Here is a 15,248-nt window from a genome sequence, read left to right as displayed (position 1 = left end):
TATATCATGATTGTGGGCAATCATATTGTCAGGTTGGCCGAACTGTAATATGATAACTTGTTATACTCGTACTTATAAGAAACTTTTGATGAAACTAAGTAGACTAGCTTGTTCCTTTAATGTTGTTTGTTTGAAAAATATAATAAAAAGTTTCAGTTTGTTGACAGAAGCTTTACAAACGGGACAATATGGGTATCAATAGATACAAATGGCCTTGCCAGTCATACACATATTAGTAAAGCGATAAAAAGAAATGCGAGCATGCTCATCCACATTTCGAACTATATACCAATGGATGGATGAGTTAGTTTCTTTACGGTTGTATTAAAAAAATTTAAATCGCCTCTTTCACCAACATTTCTGAAAAAAATACCTAAAGTAATCAAAACAAGAATCAGGCAAACATAAAAAATATAGTAAATTTTTTCACTAGATTTGTGTACTTAAAACAGCAGATTTTGTTTGCTAATTTAGCTAACCGAACCGTTTGCTAATGCAACAGCCCTATGTTTGCTGAAACAGCAGTAATGTTTGCTTTCCTATTTTCAGCAGACAAAAACTGCTGTTCTAGCAAACATTTTTGCTGTTATGAATAACAAATTTGGTTGAGTGTACCTTCAAAATGCATCACATTATAGTGCTCAAACAAAATCGTGCTAATAGCACGATGGTGATATTATTTCAGGGTCCGCCCCCTAAACTCCCTTTAAATCGCCCATTTCAACATCCAGTTTATAACCAAGTGTTTCAGGGAAAACTCATCTCATAAACTCCCCCTGAACCACACATATACCGACTATAGCAATATGTAGCTCAAATTTGGTTTTTTGTAGTAGAGTATGAATCTAATATCCACTTTCGGAGCAAAGGGTTTGACAACTCAAATCCACCATCAAAACCAAGAGAATGAAGTAGATCTTACATCCAAAATTTTAACGGCGGCCCCTCCCCTTGCCCTATTATCAAAAACCCCACATCTCGGTGGTGAGAGGGGCGATTTAAGCGAAATTTTGTTTTTGTATAATAACTCAACAACCTAAATTTGGTATCCTTATTTAGGGTGGGATATCTAGGGGGCCGCGTCACCTCCAAAGAACCGCCAAATGGAAATATAAAACAATAACGATAACATGGGGCCCAAATGGGCGTCCATCTCACCCCCAAAAACACCGCCACCACCATGGAGCGCATTTGTCGAGTTCTTTTCCCAACATCTCTTCTTAGGCAAAAAATTATATAAGAAAAGATTTGCTCCGCTATTAGAGCGATATCAAGATATGATCTGGTTTAGACCACAATTAAATTATATGTTGGAGACCTGTGTAAAATGTCAGCCAATTCGTATAAGAATTGCGCCCTTTGTGGGCTCAAGACGTAAAATAGAGAGATCGATTTATATGGGAGCTGTATCGGGCTATAGACCGATTCAGACCATAATAAACACGTATGTTGATGGTCATAAGAGGATCCGTCGTACAAAATTTCAGGCAAATCGGATAATAATTGCGCACTCTAGAGGCTCTAGAAGTCAAGACCCAAGATCGGTTTATATGGCAGCAATATCAGGTTATAGACCGATTTAAACCATACTTGGCACAGTTGTTGGATATTATAACAAAACACGTCGTGCAAAATTTCATTCCAATCGGGTAAGAACTGCGCCCTCTAGAGGCTCAAGAAGTCAAGACCCAAGATCGGTTTTTATGGTAGCTATACCAGTTTATGAACCGATTTGAACCATACTTAACACAGTTGTTAGAAGTGATACTAAAACACTATGTGCAAAATGTCAGTCAAATCGGATGAGAATTGCGCCCTCTAGAGGCTCAAGAAGTCAAGACCCAAGATCGGTTTATATGGCAGCTATATCAAAACATGGACCGATATGGCCCATTTACAATATCAACCGACCTACACTAATAAAAAGTATTTGCGCAAAATTTCAAGCTGCTAGCTTCACTCCTTCGGAAGTTAGCGTGCTTTCGACAGACAGACGGACGGACGGACATGGCTAGATCGACATTAAATGTCGCGACGGTCAAGAATAAATATACTTTATGGGGTCTCTGTCGAATATTTCGAGTAGCTACAAACAGAATGACGAAATTAGTATGCCCCCCATCCTATGGTGAAGGGTATAAAAATGAATTTGTGTTTGTTTGTTTGTGTGAATGTTCCGTATAGACTCAAAAACGGCTGAACCAATTTTATTATGAAATTTTCACAGACGGTGCATTATGGATCCGAGGTGAAATTACGTTACTTCATTTTTTGATATCTGAAGGGAGGTCGAACCTTTTCACCTACCCTAATTTTCAGAAATGCCGTGCCTCGGAGATGAGTAGTGCGATTTTAGCGAAATTTTGATTGCTCTTTTATAGTAACCTAAAAACAACAAGTAAAACGGCGTTAAGTTCGGTGGTGGGTATCCGAACTTTGGATACCCACCACCTCGGGTATATATGTAAACCACCTTTCATCAAAATTCGGTGAAAATTTCATACCTTATGACCCATATCAGTTATATCAAAACATGTTCCGATTTGGACCAAATACTAATAAGTACAGTAGCTATATCTTAAAATTAACCGATCTGAACAATATACGACACGGATGTTGAAAAGCCTAACATAAGTTACTATGTAAAATTTCAGTGAAATCGGATTATAAATGCGCTTTTTATGGGGCGAAGACTTTCAATCGAGAGATCGGTCTACATGGCAGCTATATTCAAATCTGGATCGATCTGGACAAAATTGAAGAAGGACGTCGAAGAGCCTAACTAAACTCACTGTCCCAAATTTCAGCGACATCGGACAATAAATGCGTCTTTATGGCCCCAAAACCTATATCTAAATTTGAACCGATCTGTGCGATATTGCAGATGTATGACAAGGGGCTTAACTTAACTCACAGTCCCGAATTTCGGCGACATCGGACAATAAATGAGCATTTTATGGGCCCAAAACCTTAAATCAAGAAATCGGTCTATATAGCAGCTATATCCAAATCTGAACCGATCTGGGCCAAATTGAAGAAAGATGTCGAGGGGCCTAACGCAACTCACTGTCCCAAATTTCAGCAAAATCGGGTAATAAATGTGGCTTTTATGGGCCCAACATCATAAATCGGAGGATCGGTCTATATGGCAGCTATATCCAAATCTGAACCGATCTGGGCCAAATTGACAAAGGATGTCGAAGGGCCTAACACAACTCACTGTCCCGAATTTCAGCGGAATCGGATAAAAAATGTGGCTTTTATGGCCCTTAGACCCTAAATCGGAGGGTCGGTCTATATGGCAGCTATATCCAAATCTGAACCGATCTGAGCCAAATTGACGAAGGATTTCGAAGGGCCTAACAAAACTCACTTTTCCAAATTTCAGCAAAATCGGATAATAAATGTGGCTTTTATGGGCCTAAGACTCTAAATCGGCGGATCGGTCTATATGGGGGCTATATGAAGATATAGTCCGATATAGCCCATCTTCGAACTTAACCTGCTTATGGACAAAAAAAGAATCTGTGCAAAATTTCAGCTCAATATCTCAATTTTTAAAGACTGTAGCGTGATTTCAACAGACAGACGGACGGACATGCCTAGATCGTCTTAGATTTTTACGCTGATCAAGAATATATATACTTTATAGGGTCGGAAATGGATATTTCGATGTGTTGCAAACGGAATGACAAAATGAATATACCCCCATCCTTCGGTGGTGGGTATAAAAATTTGATATCCGATTTTCGGATGGGGTACATAGTGAGCCCGCACCTGCAACATTTATATATTGCCTATTCAATACAATATGGGATTCAAATGAAAGGGTGGAACACCCCAAATCTCAAAACACCCCTAAATCGGATATATTTAACGAACATGGCAACATGGGACTCAAATGAAAGATATTTGCAAGTATAATACGAATCTGATATCCAAATGTGGGACCAAGTTTCTGGGGATCCATCCCCCTTCCAAAACAATATGGGGCTCAAATGAAAGGTATTTGGATATAGAATACGAATCTGATCTGAAAATGTGGGACCATGTGATTGGGGGACCGCCCTTCCCTAACAACACCCCTCAAAGAGGACAAATTTACGACCATAGCAATATAGGGCTCAAATGAAAGGTCTTCGGTGGTAAATCACGAATCTGATATCAATGTTTGAGACTGTGGGGCCACCCCATCTCCATAACACTACCCACATAGGACGTATTTGCTGACCATTGCAATATGGGGCTCAAATAAGAGGTATTTCAGAGTACAACACGAATCTGATATAAATTTTGCATATTGTGGAAACATGGGACTCAAATGAAAGGTTATTGGAAGTAGACCACGAATCTGATATCAACATTGGGGATCAATTGTCCAGGGGACATTCCACACCCATAACCACCCCCATATAGGACGTATTTGCTCACCTTGACAATTTGGGTCTTAAAGAGAATGGAGATCGATACTGATTGTTTTTAGGGCCCATACCCAAACCGGACTAATGCACTGACTTTTACAATAAGGGGTTTAAATGAAAGTTATTTAAAATTAGAAAATTAAATTGATATTTGAGAGTAGGGCTCGATGCTGATATAGTTTCAGGGCTAAGAGCTTGGGGGACCACCCCAAAACACCTCTAAATATTTAGTGACCATGTCAATGTAAGGCTCAAATAAAAAGGTATTGGGGAGTAGAACACAAAATTGATACTCACTTTCGGAACAAATTTTCTGGGGGCCTGTTCCTTCCCCAAAACATCTCGCAAACCACAATTCTTTACTGACCATCGCAATATGGGGCTCAAATAAAGGTATTTGGGAGTAGAATACGAATCTGATATCCAAATGTGGGACCAAATATTAAGGGCACCTTCCCTTCCTCAAAACACCCCCCAATGAGTACAAATTTACCGACCATGGCAATATGTGGCTCCAATGAATGGTATTTGAGATTAGAAAACGAATGTGATGACCAATATAGGGTTTAAATAAAAAATATCAAAAAGCCCCCCAAATGGGAATATTATTTCATCTTAGCTAGATCAGTCTCAAATTAAAGGTATTTGGGATGGATATTTTTGAGTGGAGTGCGTCATTTAAATGTGTGCTCAAAAATTAAAAGTATTAAGTTGTGGCCTGCGAATCTGATACCTTTATTCTGATATTATATCTAGGTGATCACCTCCCCCAAAACAGCCGATCAGTCATAATGACCCAACTAAATTCTGTGTTATTTAATTAATTTAGGTGCAATGGACAAAGTAGGCTGCCTTGCTCCAAAAATTATGTCGATCCGTTCGGTGCCATAGAAGAAAATGCAAACCTTATCGCCACCGTGGCCACCACAGTAACAGCGGGGATATATCTCACATATCAGATTTTTCGATTAAAATTTTAGTTCATTGATAAGGGGCCTTTCTTTCCTAGACAATACCGCAGGGCAACAATTTAAAATTGTTCAAACATGTTACATGGTCATACCCAGACTATTGGAATGTGGGGATGACGATCACACAATCTATTCCAATGTCTTCGTAAGATTTCGAACGCAGGCGTTCGAGGTACAAGCAATCATGTACACATCTACGCAAAGTAGTCAACTTTGCGTAGATGTGTACATGATTGTCAAATATATAAACTAGCAAGTTAGTTGTTAAGACTATAAAGTCTTTAATATTGATATTTGATTTGATCAAAAAAGGCTATATGATGAATATTTAATAGACAGTCGCTTAAGGACAACTACCACATCATGATCAATGTTATAGGCGTTAAGCCACTTCAAGCGAGTAACAATGAAATTTACTTTAGCCCCCTCTACTGGCTGGAAAAAAAGAGGGCAGAGTGGTCAAAGTTAATGACAATCTATGGTTTTCTGTCTAAATAATTTAAGAGCCTGTCTTTGTCGTAGATAAAAAAGAAATATATATAAAAAAAAACAATTTTATCGAAGCTGGACAGGACCCGCCTCGCTGTGCCTTCTTTCACACTCTTATTTTATCTGAGGTGCAAAACCCTTTGGCCCGAAAGTGGATATCAGATTCATACTCCACTCCCAAAAACCACATTTGAGCTGCATATTGCTATAGTCGGTATATGTGTGGTTCAGGGGGAGTTTATGAGATGAGTCGTCCCTGAAACACTTGGCCATAAAACCGGATATAAGGTTTGAGCCGCTTTTGCCATAATCCACAAATATGTCCAGTTTGAGGTCGTATGTAGGGTGGGGCGGCCATCCACGCACTTAGCTGTGAAAAAATATCGGCATCGTGCTCTACTCTCAAATTTCTTTTATTTGAGCTCCAATTGCCATTGGTTTATGGTGAGTTTTTGGGGTGATATCAAATTAATTTTCTACAATCAAATCAATATCGTGCTAGAGCACGATTTTCTTTGATCCCTATAATGTGAAGCATGTTGAAGGTACACTCAAACAAATTTTTTATTCATAACAGCAAAAATGTTTGTTAAAACAGTAGTTTTTGTCTGCTGAAAATGGGAAAGCAGACATTACTGCTGTTTCAGCAAACATAGCGCTGTTATATTAGCAAACAGTTCGGTTAGCTAAATCAGCAAACAAAATCTGCTGTTGTATGTAAAGTGTGATTTTTTTGAGGTTAGGATTTTCATGCATTAGTATTTGACAGATCACGTGGGATTTCAGACATGGTGTCAAAGAGAAAGATGCTCAGTATGCTTTGACATTTCATCATGAATAGACTTACTAACGAGCAACGCTTGCAAATCATTGAATTTTATTACCAAAATCAGTGTTCGGTTCGAAATGTGTTCAAATTTTGACAAATTTTGTTCAGCGATGAGGCTCATTTCTGGTTGAATGGCTACGTAAATAAGCAAAATTGCCGCATTTGGAGTGAAGAGCAACCAGAAGCCGTTCAAGAACTGCCCATGCATCCCGAAAAATGCACTGTTTGGTGTGGTTTGTACGCTGGTGGAATCATTGGACCGTATTTTTTCAAAGATGCTGTTTGACGCAACGTTACGGTGAATGAACACATTTCGAACCGAACACTGATTTTGGTAATAAAATTCAATGATTTGCAAGCGTTGCTCGTTAGTAAGTCTATTCATGATGAAATGTCAAAGCATACTGAGCATCTTTCTCTTTGACACCATGTCTGAAATCCCACGTGATCTGTCAAATACTAATGCATGAAAATCCTAATCTCAAAAAAATCACCCTTTACAAAAATTTGCTGAAAAAATGTATTAAATTTTTTATGTTGCCAATACATGTTTTGATTAATTTAGAATTTTTTTTTTGGGAAATTTTTATAGAAATTTTGTTGAAAGAGATGATTTTAATTTGTGGAATATTACCGTAGAGAAACTATCTGGTCCATATATTGGTATACATTTCGAAATGTGGCTGAGTATTCTCGCATTTCTTGTTATCGCTCTTCTTATATTTACATGACTGTCATGGCCTTCTGTATCTAAATGTAAAGAAAAAAGATTATGCGAAGTATACATTCAGTGGTGATTATAAATATCCACTGAGTCACATAATCGAATTTTTATACCCTCCACCATAAGATGGGGGTATACTAATTTCGTCATTCTGTTTGTAACTACTCGAAATATTCGTGTGAGACCCCATAAAGTATATATATTCTTGATCGTCGTGACATTTTATGTCGATCTAGCCATGTCCGTCCGTCTGTCCGTCCGTCTGTTTGTCGAAAACTCGCTAACTTCCGAAGGAGTAAAGCTAGCCGCTTGAAATTTTGCACAAATACTTCTTATTAGTGTAGGTCGGTTGGTATTGTAAATGGGCCATATCGGTCCATGTTTTGATATAGCTGCTATATAAACCGATCTTGGGTCTTGACTTCTTGAGCCTCTAGAGTGCGCAATTCTTATCCGATTGGAATGAAATTTTGCACGACGTGTTTTGCTATGATATCCAACAACTGTGCCAGGTATGGTTCAAATCGGTCCATAACCTGGTATAGCTGTCATATAAACCGATTTTGGGTCTTGACTTCTTGAGCCTCTCGAGTGCGCAATTCGTATCCGATTGGAATGAAATTTTGCACGACGTGTTTTGCTATGATATCCAACAACTGTGCCAAGTATGGTTCAAATCGGTCCATAACCTGATATAGCTGTCATATAAACCGATTTTGGGTCTTGACTTCTTGAGCCTCTAGAGTGCGCAATTCTTACCCGATTTGAATGACGTGTTTTGTTATGATATCCAACAACTGTGCCAAGTATGGTTCAAATCGGTTCATAACCTGATATAGCTGCCATATAAACCGATCTTGGGTCTTGACTTCTTGAGCCTCTAGAGTGCGCAATTCTTATCCGATTCGAATGAAATTTTGCACGACGTGTTTTGTTACGATATCCAATAACTGTGCGAAGTATGGTTCAAATCGGTTCATAACCTGATATAGCTGTCATATAAACCGAACTTGGGTCTTGACTTCTTGAGCCTCTAGAGTGCGCAATTCTTATCCCATTTGAATGCATTTTTGCACGAAGTGTTTTGTTATGATATCCAACAACTGTGCCAAGTGTGGTTCAAATCGGTTCATAACCTGATATACCTGTCATAAAGACAGATCTGGGGACTTGACATCTTGAGCTTCTAGAGGGCGCAATTCCTATCCGATTTGGTTGAAAATTTTCATGAAGTATTTTATTCTTACTTTCAACAACTGTGTCAAATAAAGTTCAAATCGGTTCATAACCTGATATAGCTGCCATATAAACCGATCTGGGATCTTGACTTCTTGAGCCTCTAGAGGTCGCAATTATTATCCGATTTGCCTGAAATTTTGTACGACGGATATCTCATGACCATCAACATACGTGTTTATTACGGTCTGAATCGGTCTATAGCCCGATACAGCTCCCATATAAATCGATCTCTCTATTATACTTCTTGAGCCCCCAAAGGGCGCAATTCTTATTCGAATTGGCTGATTTTATACCGGACCATATCTTGATATCGCTCTTATGGCAGAGCAAATCTTTTCTTATATCCTTTTTTGCCTAAGAAGAGATGCCGGGAGAAGAACTCGACAAATGCAATCTATGGTGGAGGGTATGTAAGATTCGGCCCGGCCGAACTTACCACGGTTTTACTTGTTTTTAAATTTTTTTCTAACATCTCCTTTATAATTAAGCTTATAATTAAGCAGCAGTCATTTGCAGCACACTTCAGACTTTTCAGTAGTACGCCAGCTGTTCTAAAATTACAGAACTACTGCTGTAATAGCACAACTACTGCTATAATAGCAGCAAACTTAACTACTGATATTTAGGAGACAGTGTTTGCTATTATCAGCAAATTTTTTTCTATGAGTGTAGCTATCAAATTACTCAAGGCAATAGGTCTCGCTCAGATTCATACTAATAAATATTTTTTTGTATTGGTTATCTAAATTCAAAATCATATTTCAAAGCTACTATTTGGGATACGACAGTTTTAAGGATCCGTAGTTCCCCCTGTGTCTATCCCAATTTGAGGGTTGAAAGTGCACTCTAGTACCAAAGTTCTTTTATTGCTGTCCTATTCTGTACTGATCGGCCTTCATTTATTATTTTCAATTCTTTTCTTTTTGGGTAGGATAGGGGGAGGGAGATTGACCTTAGACACATCCATTCATTTGAATACAATATATTATCGGTTGTCCTACATGACAGTTTGCTGTTGTTTTTATTGGGAGGGGAGGGTCGATCCTCCCGACTCTAAGACCCAAAAGACAATTTATTTGAGTCCTTTAATTTTGGCATCTACTTGTCCTGCTGAACGGCAAGATGGCTGAACGGCTGGGCGTGACCCATATACTTGAATACTTATGTAAACATTAGATTCAAACTGTTATGTCATAGACCTTTCTTTTAAATCCCATATTATCACGATGAAGCTACACGTCCTATTTAAGGGTATTTAGTGGATAAGACGGTCCCGGACTCTGCAAAATGTGTATAGCAGATACGTAGTCAACTCCCATAGACCTTTCATTTGATACCCCTTTTGTGACTTTGGACACCCTGGACCGAATTCTTATAACAGATGGGTACTTAACTTCCAAATTCCTTTCATTTGATACCCATATTGTCCCAATCAGTAAATATGTACTGTTATGGGGTTTTGGGGAGTGGTAAAGCGCCTGAAACACCAAGGAATAAATTTTATATCAGATTCTTACACTACTTTTAAATACCTTCCATTTGATATCCATATTGTCCTAATTCGTAAATATGTCCTTTTGAGGGATTTTGGAGGGTGGGGGACTCCGCCGACCACTTATGGTCTAAGTTCATACTCTTCTCTTGAATACCTTTCTTACACTACTTTTAAATACCTTTTAAATACCGGGGGAGTTTTGGGATGGGGGATTCGCCAGGTTATTGGCCCTCAAAAGGTTTTTGAGGTTAAATAACATGGAGTACGAAATTTTGCTTAAATCGGTGCACCAATCTCCGAAAACTGGCGTTTTTGAAAATTGGGGTAAGGCGGAGGGTCCGCCTCCACTTCGAATATCTGGGACTCAAACTCTACCATATGTGAAAATTTCATGAAAATCGGAAATTCATGAAAATACGGAACAGACAAACAAATAAACAGACAAAGCGCAACAATTTAATTTTTATATAATCGAAGCATAGTACTTCGACTTTTCGGCCGAACAACTGTAAAAACACATTATAAAATAATGGAGACAAAGAAAATGATCTTGGTGTAAATGAAGGCGCAGCGAAGCGGGACAGGCTCAGTTAGTAGGCTATATAATTATCTGATATCGGAAGAGGGCGGAGTCCTCAACTTTGTAAAACAAAATATTGGTCTTTTTGATAGTCTTATCCAAATACAAACCGATCTGAATCATATACGACACGTATGTGTCAAATTGCACATAAATCTAATTATAAATGTGCCGTTTATGGCCAAAACCATAAATTGAGAGATCGGTCTATACGGCAGCTATATCCAAATCTGGACCGATATGCGCCAAATTGAAGGCAAATGTTGAAGGGCCTAGCACAACTTACTGTCCCAAATTTCGACGAAATCGGACGCTAAATGCGCCTTTTATAGGCCCAAGACCTTAAATCAAAAGATCGGTCTATATGGCAGCTAAATCCAAATCTAGACCGATCTGTGCCATATTGCAGAAAGATGTCGAGGGGCCTTACATTACTCACTATCCCAAATTTCGCCGACATCGGACAATAAATGCGCCTTTTATGGGCCCAAAACCTTAAATCGAGAGATCGGTATATATGGCAGCTTTATACAAATCTCAACCAATCTGGACCAAATTGAAGAGGGATATCGAAGGGCCTAACACAACTCACTATCCCAAATGTTGGCCAAATCGGACAATAAATGCCCCTTTTATGAGCTTAAAACCTTAAATCAAGAGATCGCAGCTATATCCAAATCGGGACCGATCTAGGCCAAATTGAAGAAGATTGTCGACTGGCCTAACACAACTCACTGTCCCAAATTTCAGTCACATAGGATAATAATTGTGGCTTTTATAGGTCTAAGACCCTAAATCGGCGGATCGGTCTATATGGGGGCTATAACAAGACATAGCCCATCATCGAACATAACCTGCTTATGAACAACAAGTAAAAAGGCGTAAAGTTCGGCCGGGCCGAACTTTGGATACCCACCACCTCGGGTACATATGTAAACCACCTTTAGGCAAAATCCGCTGAAAAATACATACCTTATGCCCCATAGCAGCTATATCGAAATATGTTCCGATTTGAACAAAATACTAATAAGTACAAGTCATTGTCCATTTGTGTATAGCAAAATATTCGTCTTTTTTAGTAGCTATATCTAAAAATAAACCGAACTGAACCATATATGACACGGATGTCGAAAAGCCTAACATAAGTCAGTATGCCAAATTTCAGTGAAATCGGATTATACAATAACTACGCCTTTTATGGGGCCAAGACTTTAACTCGAGATATCGATCTATATGGCAGCTATATTCGAATCTGAACCGATCTGGGCCAAAGGATCGAAGGGCCTTACACAACTCACTGTCTTCAATTTCAACAAAATCGGATAGTAAATGGGCTTTTATGGGCCTAAGATCCAAAATCGGCCCATCCATCTATATGAGGGCTATATCAAGATATAGTCCGATATAGCCCATCTTCGAACTTAACCTGCTTATGGACAAAAAAAAAAAGAACCTGTGCAAAATTTCAGCTCATTATCTCTATTTTTAAAGACTGTAGCATAATTTCAACAGACAGACGGACGGACATGTCTAGTTCGTCTTAGATTTTTGCGCTGATCAAGAATATATATACTTTATAGGGTCGGAAATGGATATTTCGATTACCCATCCTTCAGTGGTGGGTATAAAATTGACCGATCTGGACAATAGGCATACATATTAATAAGGGACTCAAACGAAAGTTATTCGGGAGTAGATTACGAATATGTCATTAAAAATGAGGTCCAAGTAATTGCGGGTCGTCCCACCTCCAAAAAGTCCCTGAAATGCGAAATCATGGCTATGTGGGATTCAAAGGAAAGGTATTTGGTAGTAGATTACGAGTATGACATTAAAATTTGTGTCCAAGTATCCAGTTTGTGCTTTAGCTTCTGAAAGCGCTTCAAACAGTTTAATTGACTTCTAAAGAGAATAGTGGATAATGCGGATGACTATCACAAAGCTTATTATAATGTTTTCCCAAAAGTTCGAACCCAGACGTTCAGGGGTACGGGTGGTCATATATAAACCTACATAAAGGTGGCTGCCAAATATATAGACAGGCAAATTTGTTGTTAAGGCCAGAAAATCGTTTAATAATGATATTTGATTTGATTTGATTAAATGACTAAATGATGAAGATTTAATAGATAGTCACATAGACATTAAAGAACAACTACCACATCATGATCAATGTTATAGGCGTTAAGCCACTCCATGCGAGTAACAATAACACTTACTTTAGCGCCCATTACTTTCTGTATTGTATTGCATTTGTATTTTATTATGATAACACCCATAAAAAAGACAATGTCTTATATCTAACAATTTAAGCAAATTTACTAATGCAATATATTAATAAAAAAGTTAAATGTAAATTCAACAAAAGCAGAAAAAGAAACTTAAAAGAAAATGTAACAATTTAATCAAAGTTACTGATAAAATAAATAAATAAAAAGTAAACAAGTAAAAGCGTGCTAAGTTCGGCCGGGCCGAATCTTATATACCCTCCACCATGGATCGCATTTGTCGAGTTCTTTTTCCGGCATCTCTTCTTAGTCAAAAAAGGATATAAGAAAAGAGTTGCTCTGCTATTAAAACGATATCAAGATATAGTCCGGTTCGGACCACAATTAAATTATATGTTGGAGACCTGTGTAAAATTTCAGCCAATTCGTATAAGAATTGCGCCCATTGGGGCTCACGAAGTAAAATAGAGAGAACGATTTATATGGGATCTGTATCGGGCTATAGACCGATTAAGATCATAATAAACACGTATGTTGATGGTTATGAGAGGATCCATAGTAAAAAATTTCAGGCATATCGGATAATAATTGCGACCTCTAGGGGTCAAGAAGTCAAGATCCCAGATCGGTTTATATAGCAGCTATATCAGGTTATGAACCGATTTGAACCTTATTTGACACAGTTGTTGAAAGTAAAAATAAAATACGTCATGCAAAATTTTAGCCAAATCGGATAGGAATTGCGCCCTCTAGAAGCTCAAGAAGTCAAATCCCCATATTTGTTTATATGGCAGCTATATCAGGTTATGGACCGATTTGAACTATACTTGGCACAGTTGTTGGATATCATAGCAAAACACGCAAAATTTCATTCCAATCAGATAAGAATTGCGCACTCTAGAGGCTAAAGAAGTCAAGACCCAAGATCCGTTTATATGGCAGCTATATCGAAACATGGACCGATATGGCCCATTTACAATACCAACCGACCTACACTAATAATAAGTATTTGTGCAAAATTTCAATCGTCAAGCTCTACTCCTTCGGAAGTTAGCGTGCTTTCGACAGACGGACGGACGGACATGGCTAGATCGACATAAAATGTCGCGACGATCAAGAATATATATACTTTATAGGGTCTCAGACGAATATTTCGAGTAGTTACAAACAGAATGACGAAATTAGTATACCCCCCATCTTAGGGTGGAGGGTATAAAAACAAAACAAAACAAATTATTAGTTAAAATGATTGTAAAGATTTTAACTGTCGTTCATTACTTATAATTTGAATACTATTGGGAAGATTATTCCAGAGACATATAGCATTAACAAGGAACTGTTGTTCAGATACACGATATTGATGACGTATTTGTATTCAGATAGGACGATTCATTGTTATAAATTATCTTGTGGATCATTTGCAACGAACGTATCTTAAGGTACGAGTCAAATGAGACACCATATATTAAATTGTCTGACAAAGTCAGATACCCGGTCCCTTCTATGCAAACCAAAAATGTATCTAACGACATCGTTATAGGCAACGTGCAATTTATTCCTATGAGTGACGTCGCAACCGTAAAAAAAACTCGCAAGAGGACAACGGCGTGTACTGTCGACTCATATATAAATTCCGTAAAACGCCATAGTACTGACATGATTCCTCCATGAAATTCTATCATCAAACTCCAACCCAAGGTTTCTTGCAGATGAAACAATCTCAATTGGGGCTACAGCGATTGGAACATCCAGATTGGGCGGCATTGTCACCCGATTCCTACCAATCACAATGCACTTTGACTTTGTTAGATTTAAAAGAAGTCCGTTGGCGTTTGCCCATGTGTTTATCCTATCCAATTCACTAATAATGCGAAGTATGCTATCGATCAGCCTCTCCGGCGAGGAGCTCATATACAGCTGTACGTCGTCGGCATACATATGACTACCACAGTTCCGTAACTGTACAGGAAGTGTAATGACAGTTATTTGATGGTTGAGAAGATACAGTACAAATTTAATTTTTTTCTTCTTACATCATTGGCAACCCTGGTACAATCAATTTTTTTCCCAAACATCATACTTATTTTGAGGAATTGAAATGAAGCTATTGCTCTCACATCAAATCACTACAAAGCAAAGAAGAAAAAACCTACCTTTCGACTAGACAATAGCACTAGCGAAATTCGTTGTTCCTCCTGGCACGCAACCAACAAAGAATTCGTCAGAAGTTTACAGAACAAGTGTTTTTAAAGGTTATTCCCTAACCATGTAC

This window comes from Stomoxys calcitrans, chromosome 1 (assembly GCF_963082655.1).
Source record: "Stomoxys calcitrans chromosome 1, idStoCalc2.1, whole genome shotgun sequence".
Classification (NCBI taxonomy): Eukaryota; Metazoa; Arthropoda; class Insecta; order Diptera; family Muscidae; genus Stomoxys; species Stomoxys calcitrans.
The sequence above is the reverse complement of the archived record's forward strand: the minus strand, read 5'-3'. Positions refer to the sequence as shown.